Source organism: Hevea brasiliensis, chromosome 2 (assembly GCF_030052815.1).
Source record: "Hevea brasiliensis isolate MT/VB/25A 57/8 chromosome 2, ASM3005281v1, whole genome shotgun sequence".
NCBI classification, from domain to species: domain Eukaryota; kingdom Viridiplantae; phylum Streptophyta; class Magnoliopsida; order Malpighiales; family Euphorbiaceae; genus Hevea; species Hevea brasiliensis.
In genome coordinates, this window is record NC_079494.1 from 95,456,865 (window position 1) to 95,468,418 (window position 11,554).

An 11,554-nucleotide genomic window follows, 5' to 3' on the forward strand; every position below is an offset into this window, starting at 1 on the left:
TTTTGCAAAAATTTCAGCAGAGTGCCGTCTGTATTTTGAGAAAACAGTTCTTCAAAACTTGAAAATAAAGATACTCTCAATATTTGTCTCAATCACAACTCCATTATTCAATCTCATTTCCCAAATCAGCACAAGCAACTCAATACACAATTTAAATTAGATCAAACATTGAAATATCTCATTAAGGTAACAAAATTAATATTTACATTCATGGGATCATTAAAAAATTAGTAGTGCAAAACTTTAAAAATACATAAAATCTCAAGATAACCTTACAATAATTTGTATTTGATTACAATCCAAAAATATATTACAAAAGAGTTGGTACAACTGCTTAAAGTAAATTTCATACATATAATTACAGAATTACATCAACATCTAAAGTACAAGGGTATACCTATAATATACCCAAAGATAGTCTCACTATGCCTTTTAGTAATCTTGCTCAGCTACTTTATATTTTCTTTCACCTACGACAGCATACAAAGCTATCGCTGAGTGGTGAACTCAGTGGTGCACAAACTAATAATTTAAAACTTAATACAAGTTATACTTGAGAATTCATAACAAATAAAAATTTAAAATTTCTACATTCTTCAAAATTTAGAACATTCAGAAATCAATATTTTCATTCATGCAAATTATTCATTTGAATAACATTTTGATCAAATAGTAACTATTTATCTACATTTCTTTTAAATCCCAAAACAATACAAAAATATTTGAAATCACTGACAAATTATGTATTTCAATCACAATTTATCAAACTATGCATAATTTAAAGGGCGTTGCCAACAATTCACACAGTTAAACCCATGACCCAAAATTCAAATAGATGTCGTGTTGTACACCACGACATTTCACACTCTCCCAATAACCGAGGCTAAAAGGGAGGAACAAAGACTAGCTAGTATATATGAGTACTCATTCAAACTCTTCCCCAACTGGCAAGCCAGAGAGGAAGGAACTCGCCCCATCTAGTGGAGGAGATATCTCACTAGACAAGCTAATGAGAATTCACAACATATTTTGCCATGTCAACTGTGCTTTCGAATCATATTCAAAACAATTTTTATTTACAAAGTGTTTACAAATCATTAACATAATTAATCATCATAAATTCTTGCTCAAGGTTGGCAACACATCAAACTTAAAATTTACAATCCTCAAAACTATGCAATAAATCCTTAAATGTATAAGAAAATTTACACTTAATTTATACAATTTCATTCAACAAATTAAAATCCTCAACACAACAAAATTATAAATCATAAAATAAACTTGTTCAAATCAATTTAGAAGTGAAAAGTAACAAAATAGTTAGTTGTGCACAAACCTTATACGAGTCGCCTCTTGGCCTTGACTCGATGTCTCGGGTTCCTTTCCGGTATTTTTTTCCAATGAAACAAACAGTTTCACAGTGTTTCAGCATCATAACTTAACATAAATCCAAAAATAAATTTAAATTCACTTTTACCTAGCTCTAATGTGCTAAACTTGACGTTCTTTAAATTTTGTATTTCGGGGTTACTATTCACTACATTATTCAAGTCAATTTGTTGACTTTTTAAGGCTTAATAGGTATGGAAATTTCAACTTCACCCACATACCACATTTTGGTAACAAAATTTGTTGGTTTTGGTTGTTTACTCAAATTCTAAGTGTTTTAGGCAAATTTGCAAATTTTCAGTTTTGGTGTCTTATATTGCACTGTTCCATTGTCATTTTTCTGTTAGAATTTGACAAAAATTTCTCCATAGAAAATGTTTCCTATTGTCTTAACTTTATTGTCCTTTTTGAATCACTCCATTTGGAGTTTTGTAGCTCAAGTTATAGCCATTTGAATCATGGCTACCAGATTGGACTTAACTCAGATTTCTGGGCACGAAACTGGTTCTGGTAGTTTTAGGTCACCAAATTTGGGTAGCCAAATGACTTGGTTAATGGCATAATTTGGGTTTGTGTTCTTCATAAGAGTTTTAGGTCTATATCTCAGCTATCCACTGGTAAAATTTCAGGTCATTTAGACCTACCTAGCCCATGTTATGGCCAAATGAACAGAACAGATGTTCATTTGGTCATTTTTGTACAGGTCAGACTGCAGAAATCCAGATTTGGTTAATTTGTTCACTAGGTTTTGGTCACTTTTTGGGCATGATTCCTAAATGAAAATTGTGTCATTTTGTGTCTATTTTCATTCCCAATTGGTCTCATACCAATTAGACTTGTAAATTTTCAGTTTTGGTCCCTCAAAGGGACATGGTCCTGCTTCCAGCAGCATGACCCTAAGCAACCCGAATTTGCATTTGGTTCCAACACTTCTAACATACTCCAATTGGTCTCAAATGACCATTTCTCAACTCCAACCAAGTCCAACACACCATTTAACACATTCTCACATTTTTCTTCAATTTTTCACATGTTCAAAACCCTAGCTACACCCAAAGTTCAACCTAATGCAATTTAAAGTGTGTATTTATGTTCTACACATCTAATTTACCTCAAATAACCATTTAAAACCATCAAACTCATTCATATCAAACCCTAATCCTAGCTGAATGAATTTTCTATTTGGTACCTCAATAATTATTTTGTTATGATTTTAAGTTACTTTCTAAGTTAATTAAACTAAGAACATAGAAATTGAACAAAAGAATTCAAATTTACATACTAACCTTTGTTTGGTTTTCCAATTACTAATTTTCTTCCCTTTTTTATTATTTCTTGCTTCTTTAATCTCCTCTTCTAGTTGCCCAAACAAAGCATAATCATAATTTAGTGGAATTTTTGGGGGATTAATGGGGTTGATTCAAGCTTTGAAAGCTTGAATTTCATGGCCATGGAGGAAACTAAGGAGAAATGAGAGAGAAAGGAGAGATGGACGTTTTTTTTGTTTTGGAGAAGAAGAATGGATTTTTTTTTTCTTTTTATTTTTGTCTTTTAATCTTATGGAAGACCATAAATCAAATTAAATAAATTTTTAATTATAGCATTTATGGCATCATGCATGATGTCATGCATGATGTCATCTCTTTTTATTTTTCTATTTATTTTTCCATTAGTTCTTTAATTTAATTTCCGATTCTGAAATTTTCTTTTCTCCAATTTTATTTGACAGTCTGGTTAGGAGTTAGCTCTCGGGGTCAATTGACCAAATTGCCCCTCGCCAGTTCGACCCGGTTTGAAAATAATTCAATATTTCTTCTGGATCTCTGACCTAATTATTTAACTTGCTTAACAGTTCTTTTTTATGATTTTCTCTTTTCCACTGTGTTCGCAATAGTCCTAAGGACTGCGGCGTCACATTTTCCGGTTCGAAATTTGAGTTACGATTGACCTCGCAATCCTTCCCGAGAAGGTCACCCATCGTTGTGACTCTCGGCTCATTTAACCTTTTATGTTCTGTTTTTCTTATTTTTACTTTTCTATCTAGAAATCACTATTTATTTTCAATCAGGGCTTTTCTAGGTGTAACACCCCTATGTTCTGTAGTGCGTTCTACTATTTCGCTGACCAGTATTTATTCGGAGGGCTAGGATGCCTAGAATTACATTTAAATGTTAGTGAGGAGACATAGAATAATGAAATACAAGAAAGGAAAATACAAGAAAAACAAATAAAAAATAATGGCAATGAAATGAAACTAAGTTAAATGAGCCAGCACTACAGCGATGGGTGACCGCACGGAGAAGTTACAACACAGGCAATAGCCGACTCCAGGACTGCAGGGAACCCTCAGAATTTAGTTTTGAGACATAATTAAAGACTTATTGAAGTATAAATGTCATTAGAAATGTCAAAGAAAAATTAATAAGTTAGTATAAACGAAAAACGAAAATTAAAGAAATCGACGGTACAAGGAATAAATCGGTAGCACCGGAAAAGTCCGAATTTGACCCGAAGAGGGGCATTTTGTTTAATTGACACTTAGAGTTGACTTTTGACCTAAATATCCATGAAAAATAAATAGTATTAAAATTTGAAAATGCCATGAAAAATTAGAAATCATATATATAGAATAATTAAGGAAAATTAAAGGGGTGTAATTAGAATTTATTAAAGTTAATTATTATGATGTTTAAAGTTAATTAGTGGAGCACTAAGTAGGATTTAATGGGATATAAAAAGGGCCATAATGGATAGATTTCTCCACTTAAAGTCATCTTCAACCTTAATTTCTTTTTCTTGCCGAATCATTCCACTCCCATAAAACTCCATTGTCACACCTTGCATGGAGCTTCGCTCTACCATGATCAAGCCCTAGTTCCTTCAAAAGTTCTTCACAAAACCTTGTCTACACACCTTGGGCAGCATACTTGGAGCAAGAAAGATAAGTTTTGGTAAGGTTTTGAAGAAGTCCAAAAGAGGTAAGTGGGTGTTTTCAATTCTTATTTCATTAAAAGTGTAACTAAGGTTGTGGGTAGTTGAATTATGGAAGAAATTTGAGGTTTGATGAATTATTGGTGATGAAGCATTTTGGCAGCCATGAAACCTCACCATAAACAGCTTGTCCTTGCATGTAAATGGTTGTTTGGATGTTGATTTAAATGTTTAATTGTATTGAAGTTGAATTCCATGTGTAAAGTTTGATTTGTAAGCTTGAAAAGTAAAAATAGAAGTTGATGGGTATGTGTAAACTTGTGGCAGCCTCATGAAGAAGATTGAAGTGTTTAAGTTCATGAAATATTGTTGAATTATGTTGCTTATGGTGGTAGCATGTGTATGTGAATAATTGTTTGGATTTGGACATGTAAATGGGGTATGTTCATGTGGTTAAATTGTATAAATGGACTTTGGAAAATTCAGAGTTATAATGTGTATGTTGAGAATGGTTACAAGCTGTCCAAAATGACCAAATGTGTTGTAAAGTATGTTAATGGTATGGTACAAACCAAAATTGGCATGAAAGGTAAACTTGGTAAGTATTGGATGTGTAATTGGTAAGTGTTGAATAATGTGTAACAGGGCAGTGTACATTTTAGCTTAGAACCTTAAGTGTGTGACTTCAATTAGTATGAGACCAGTTGGAAGTGAAACTAGGCACAAAATGTGCCAACTTTCATGAAGGAAGCTTACCTAAATTCTGCCTAGAAGGTAACTTGAAAAATGACCAAATTCGTATTAGTAACTTGAAAGCCTGAAAATTGACCATTTGGGCAGCAGATAGTGTTTTGACCACAACTTACTCAAAATAAGTCAAAATGACCTGAAATTTTTACCACGAATATTTTAGACATAGATCTACAATTCTTATGAAGACACTAACACGCATAAATGAACATAAGCAAGTCAAATAGCTTGCACAATTTTGGGTCCAAAAACTAGCCGAACCAAAAGTGACCTAAAAATGACCTAAAGTGACCATTTTGATGCATTTTGACCAGCATTGGTAAATTGACCATAACTTGGTCTACATAACTCAGAATGACCTGAAATTTTGCCCTGTGTGCAATAAGTCATAGACCTACAAGTTTGTAGTTTTGACCGAAACTCGAAAACTGAGGGAACTAGGTCATCCGGCTAGGTCAAATTAGTACACCGAAATCCAGTAAATTGCAATAAAATGTACTATGCATGAAAATGAATTGGGTAACATGTACCAACACTAAAAGGCTATTAAAAATGACACATTGGTAACATTAAAACCTAATTCACCTAGAGTTCATCGAGGGTCAACATCTTAGGTTGACTAAGGAAATAATAGAATTCAATAAATTAAGTATTAAGCCTTATTGTTAGAAACGGTTTAAATGAGTACTGAAACACTTCAAATTGTGTGTTTCAGTTAGCAAAGACTAAGGTAAAGAGAAGGAAACACTGAGTCAGAGCCAAGAGACAGTTATCAGAGGTTTGTGTACAACTAGTTTTTAACTGATTTTGTTCTGAATATTTCATATGATTAAATGACATATTTTTCTTATGTATTATGTTTAACAAGCATTGGATTTAATTCAATGATTATTGAAATTGTTATAGTATGTATGAATTTAGCTTTGTGAAATGGTATTTCCACAAGTATTAAGCATTGTTGTGAATTGAATAAATTATGTTTTAGAAAATTGTGATAGAACATGTTTTGAATTGTGATGAGAAATTTGCATGGAAAAATGCAAATTTATGATTTGAATTGTGAAGAGCATAAAAATTATTGGATATTGGAATTGACTTTGAATCGAATTGTATTGTGATTTATGCTCACTAAAAGGATTGTGATATTGTTTTATATCTCACTATTGATTTGATTATTGAGATATGAAGTGTGAGTTGAAATGAAGTTATTGGAGTTGTATTTGAGAAAACATATTGGAAGTGTTTTCCTTTTCAGGTTTGAAGAACTATTTTCTCAAAACATAGCCGGCACTTTGCCGAAATTTTGAAAAAAATTTTATAACACCAGATTTTAATCGATGATTTAAATTTTATGAAAATTGTTTTAAAATCCCTTATAGTATATCTAATGGTTTATCAGTAGGCGAAGTACGGTAATTTATTAGGTGTACTATGGGATCATGTTACATCTTACGGGGGAGTAGGGTGTGACATGTTTAGTGGTATCAAAGCAATGGTTTTAAAGTAAATTTTGAAGTGTGAATTTCAAATCTTTTTGTCGATAAATACAATTGCTCAAATGTTTGATACATATAGTACATTTACATCATAAATATGAGCTAATGGAGAGGAATCTCCTTGTGTTGGTTGTACAAGAATAGAAAATTTTGTGAAAATATATGGAAGAGAAGAATGAGACAATATAACAATCTGTGATGGCAGAAGTACAAGTTGAGGCCCCAACTCCACATAGTGTCGAAGGCCTGACTGTACCAGTTTTACCGGTACAAATTACTGCATAAATGGCCACTTTCTTTCAACAAATGGCTGATATTCTATCAGCTCAAGCTCAAGCACAAACCCAACCCCCACAAGGGCAGTGTGAAATAGAGAAGAGGGAGAAACCTATGGGTCAGAGCTCAAATAGTAATTTGGGGAAGAGAAAAGAATTTGAGGAATCCCGAGCTCAAAGATATGACAGAGGCAGATCATCAGGGCAGAGAATACCAAGATCTAGTCGTCGAACAACTAGAAGTTCCTATTCTACCCATTTCTGCCATGTTTGTGGTAAGCTACATTGAGGTATTTGTCGTAAGGCCTCTGGAGCCTGCTACAATTGTGGAAAGCTTGGACACTTTGTTAGAGATTGTACTAGAGCACCTCGATCTGCTCTTCGGAGTTCACAGACCGTCAGTCAGAGCCGAGATAGAAATAGAGTTGGTACTCCTCACCACTATAACACAGTGAATCAACCCGAATATAGTAGCGCACCAGTCAGAGCGTCCACTATGCGCCAAGGAGAAAGAACAGAAACTTCGGATGTAGCTGCTGGTAAGTTCTTAATTTTTGAAAGAAACAATTAGTTATTATTTGATCCCAGCACTACTTAGTTGTATGTTAGTGTTAGAACTATATGTTATGTTGCTATTCCTTTATATGGGAATGAATTTTGATGTATTAGTGACTAGTCTTTTAGGATAAAAACTATAATAACAAGTATGATTGGCATTAATTTTGGAAGAATTATTAGCTAAAAGTATTTTCTAAAACACCATAAATTATAAAGCTAATTGGCGAGCCTACTTAATGTAAGGCAAGAGGACCTAAAAGTAAGTTACAGTAATAGAATTTCTCTAGATGACGGCAAAGATGTTACTGTTAGTAATTGTCAAGGGATATTGTAATCAGAATCAATTTAGGATATTAGTGGATTCGACAAGGATAAAGATGTTAGAAAACCTAGTCCATGAGGTTATAACGTAGTGGCTATGTAATATTCTCGATATTTGTATTGTAAGCTGCAGATTATAGTACCGACATGGGATTGTTATATAAAGCTACGTGCTTCCTCATGGTACAATAAACTAAGAATATTTGTAAGTAATCTATAATTTGATACAGTTGCACCCGAATAGAGTACTATTACGGGAAATAAATGTGAAAATTCTAGTAAGAAATTTAAAACTTCAGAACTAGCGTATCAAACGACTACACTTGTAAGGTAGCTAGAGTCAGTGACTCGGTTACATTAATGTGAACTACCTGTACCATAGTAATTACTATAAGCTTAGAGATATCAGTACGACTTATCATCCTCAGATGGATGGACAGTCGAAATAAGTGATTCAGGTAAATTTTGAAACTCATTGAGTTTCTATAAATAATGAAATGAAATGATAATAATAACCTGTAAAATGTAATAAGCCCTCGAGAATATACTGAGAACTTGTGTCCTTGAATCCGAGGGAAGATAGGACAGATACCTTCCACTAACAAAATTTGTATACAATAATAAGTGTCAAGCTAGTATAAAAACGACAACCTATGAAACACTGTAAGGGAACGAATAACTATGGATTTTGTGATGGGACTTCCAAGGACAAAGAATAGTCATGATGCAGTATGGGTTATTGTTGATAGACTGACCAAGTCTGCTCACTTTTTGCCAGTTCGAATGGACTATAGCCTGGAGAGATTGGCCAGATTGTACATATATGAAATTGTAAAATTGCATAGAGTGCTAGTATCGATTGTATTTGACAGAGATTCTAGGCTCACTTCTAGATTCTGGGGTAGTCTTCAGAGAGCCCTAGGTGAAGGAACGGAAGCGTGAAAAACATAAGTTTATACTATTGAATTAAAAATTTTTCACCTAGGGTCACATGCATCATGCAAGATTTATTTTTATCTATTTGATTTCAATGATAAACAACATATTAAAACTCTTTTAATATGTTTTTGGATCTGTATTTGCTATTTAAGATTTTTAAATTAATTAGATTAATTTTAGAACCCTAGATTAAATCAATAACGATTACACTAACCTCTTGATGCACTGCAGCGTGTCTGTGCCTTTGAGATTCGTCTTCAGGATACCAGATGTTGTCCCTCTAGTTTGTCCACACCAAGAACACCTATGGCAGCCCTTGAACAGCTTCTAAAGCTTTTTCTATTAATTAAAAATTCAAGTTCTGCCTTTTAAGAGATTAGAGATATAAACAGGACACTAGAAACAATTTCTAGTGTTCTTAATTCAAGAGATTGATGGCTAATCTCTTTAAATTGATGAGAGATGAATAAGAATAGATGGAAAGCCTCAAAATGGCATGATAAAGGAGGAGTGGCTGCTGGTTGTATTTTTCTTTTTCATAACAACACTTATATAGCTAGGTTAACACATTAAACCCTTGCCACATGTCACCCTTTGATTAGCTCTAGGTTTAAGTGACCCAATCACATTTTGCCAAGTGTCAAACATATATTTAATCTTGATTTTAATCATCTTACATGATTAAAAAACATTTGGCAAGCTTATATGTAATCCCATGTGTCACCATCTCATGGTGCCACGTGTCATACTATGAAATGACCAAAATGCCCTTGTGTCTTAATTTTGAGTTCTCAACCCAAAATAATTATTTCTCTTCTTCTAATCAATTTATATCAAATTAATTAATTAATCTCTATTAATTAATTTCTCATTAATTAAATTCATATTTAAACACTTTAAATATAAATTTAACTTATACTATACATCCAATAATCTATATTTGGTTTCAAGTCATGCTAGGGACTTTGCAACCTAATTGCAAACCAAACCTATTTAATTAATCAATTAAACTCTTTAATTAATTAATTAAATCATATTTAATTAGGTGATAACTTGTGTATGTCTATGACTTATTAGGCTCATCACTAATTGGCAATGAGATATGATATCAACTCTTAATATCATCAGAACTCTTTCTTACCATAAATGATTTCTCTAAATCATTTTATGCACCTCATAGACCATGGTTAATACCTAGCATAGCATGCCATGGCCACCCAATTAGTAATAAGGTTTACCTTAAATGAACCTATAATCATATGTTACCATGCCTTTGGAATCTCTCATTACAAAATCCCAACTCAAGCTGGAGCCATGGTTTATGTCAAACTCCATTTGCTATGAATATTATGTTCTCTTTTAATTCCAGTTCTTGATTAAAAAGATTTTCTCATCAGAAACTCTTTTCTGAATAAATCTATCTGTCCTAGCCAGGAACTTGAAACATCAAGAACAATTAAATGAACATAGGATTTTATCTCTATTTACTTAGAGGAACAGATTCCATCTTGATCAACACCTACCTCCATATATAACTAGTAAGAGCCAACACATGCCCATATACCCATACACAGTACAAGTATGAAAGCAGTATCAAACTCAAACTACCTATATACAAGATAATTGTGCTATCTCAGGTTTAAAGATTATATGCACTGATATGATTTATGACAAAACATTGACAAGAGTAAACTCCATGTGCTTGTCATAAGTGTCACTGGTTCGGCCTACTTATTATTTATAAGTGCCTATCATGTTTGCTATATGGCATAAGACTCACCATTCCATCTTATTTATATCTCATATAAATAACTTGGTAACAAACATGAATACAATCTTTCTGGATAAGTCATGTCCTTATTATGAAGTATCCTTGATTGTGAACCTATTTATGATACTTTATACTAGAAATACTATCACTCATATTCTTAACAACTTAAGAATAGAATTTCTAACAAAATATCAATGGACCTTTGCTATTACACATAAATATATTATGCAAATGGAAAAGTGGAAATGCATTTTATTAATAAAAATATGTACAAGATACATACTAAATGATATGCTTTTGGGCATACTACTAATAATCTCCCACTAGCACTAGAGCCATTCATTACAATATCTTAGACCCATCTTCTCAAGATGACGGTCTAGCTAAGTCTGTGACATAGGCTTAGTGAATGGATCAGCTGGATTTTCAGCTGATGCTATTTTCTGCATGGCTACATCACCTTGCCCAACTATTTCTCTGATAATGTAGTAGCGCCTTTCTATGTGTTTGGATTTTTGGTGAGACCTTGGTTCCTTAGCTTGTATGACTGCTCCATTATTGTCACAGTGTAGTGGAACTATTGACTCAATGGAAGGAACTACTATAAGTTCTGTCATGAACTTCTTTAACCAAACAACTTCCTTTGCAGCAGCTGATGCAGCAATATACTCAGCCTCAGTAGTAGAATCTATAGTCGTGCTCTGTTTGGAACTCTTCCAATTGACTGTACCTTCATTGCAAATAAACACATATCCAGAGGTAGACTTTCTATCATCGATATCTGATTGGAAATCAGAATCAGTATAACCATCCAATTGCAAGTCTCCACCTCCATAGATCAAGAATAAATCCTTAGTTCTTCTCAAGTACTTAAGGATATTCTTGACAACTATCCAGTGTTCCAAACCTAGATTGGATTGATACCTGCTAGTTAAACTAACATCATATGCAATATCCGACCTAGTACACAACATTACATACATTAAACTTCCAATAGCCAAAGCATATGGAATCCTGGCCATTTTATCTCTTTCTTCAGGTGTCTTTGGAGACATCTCTGTAGAAAGATGGATACAATGTCTCACTGGTAACAATCCTTTCTTGGAATCAAGCATGTTAAACCT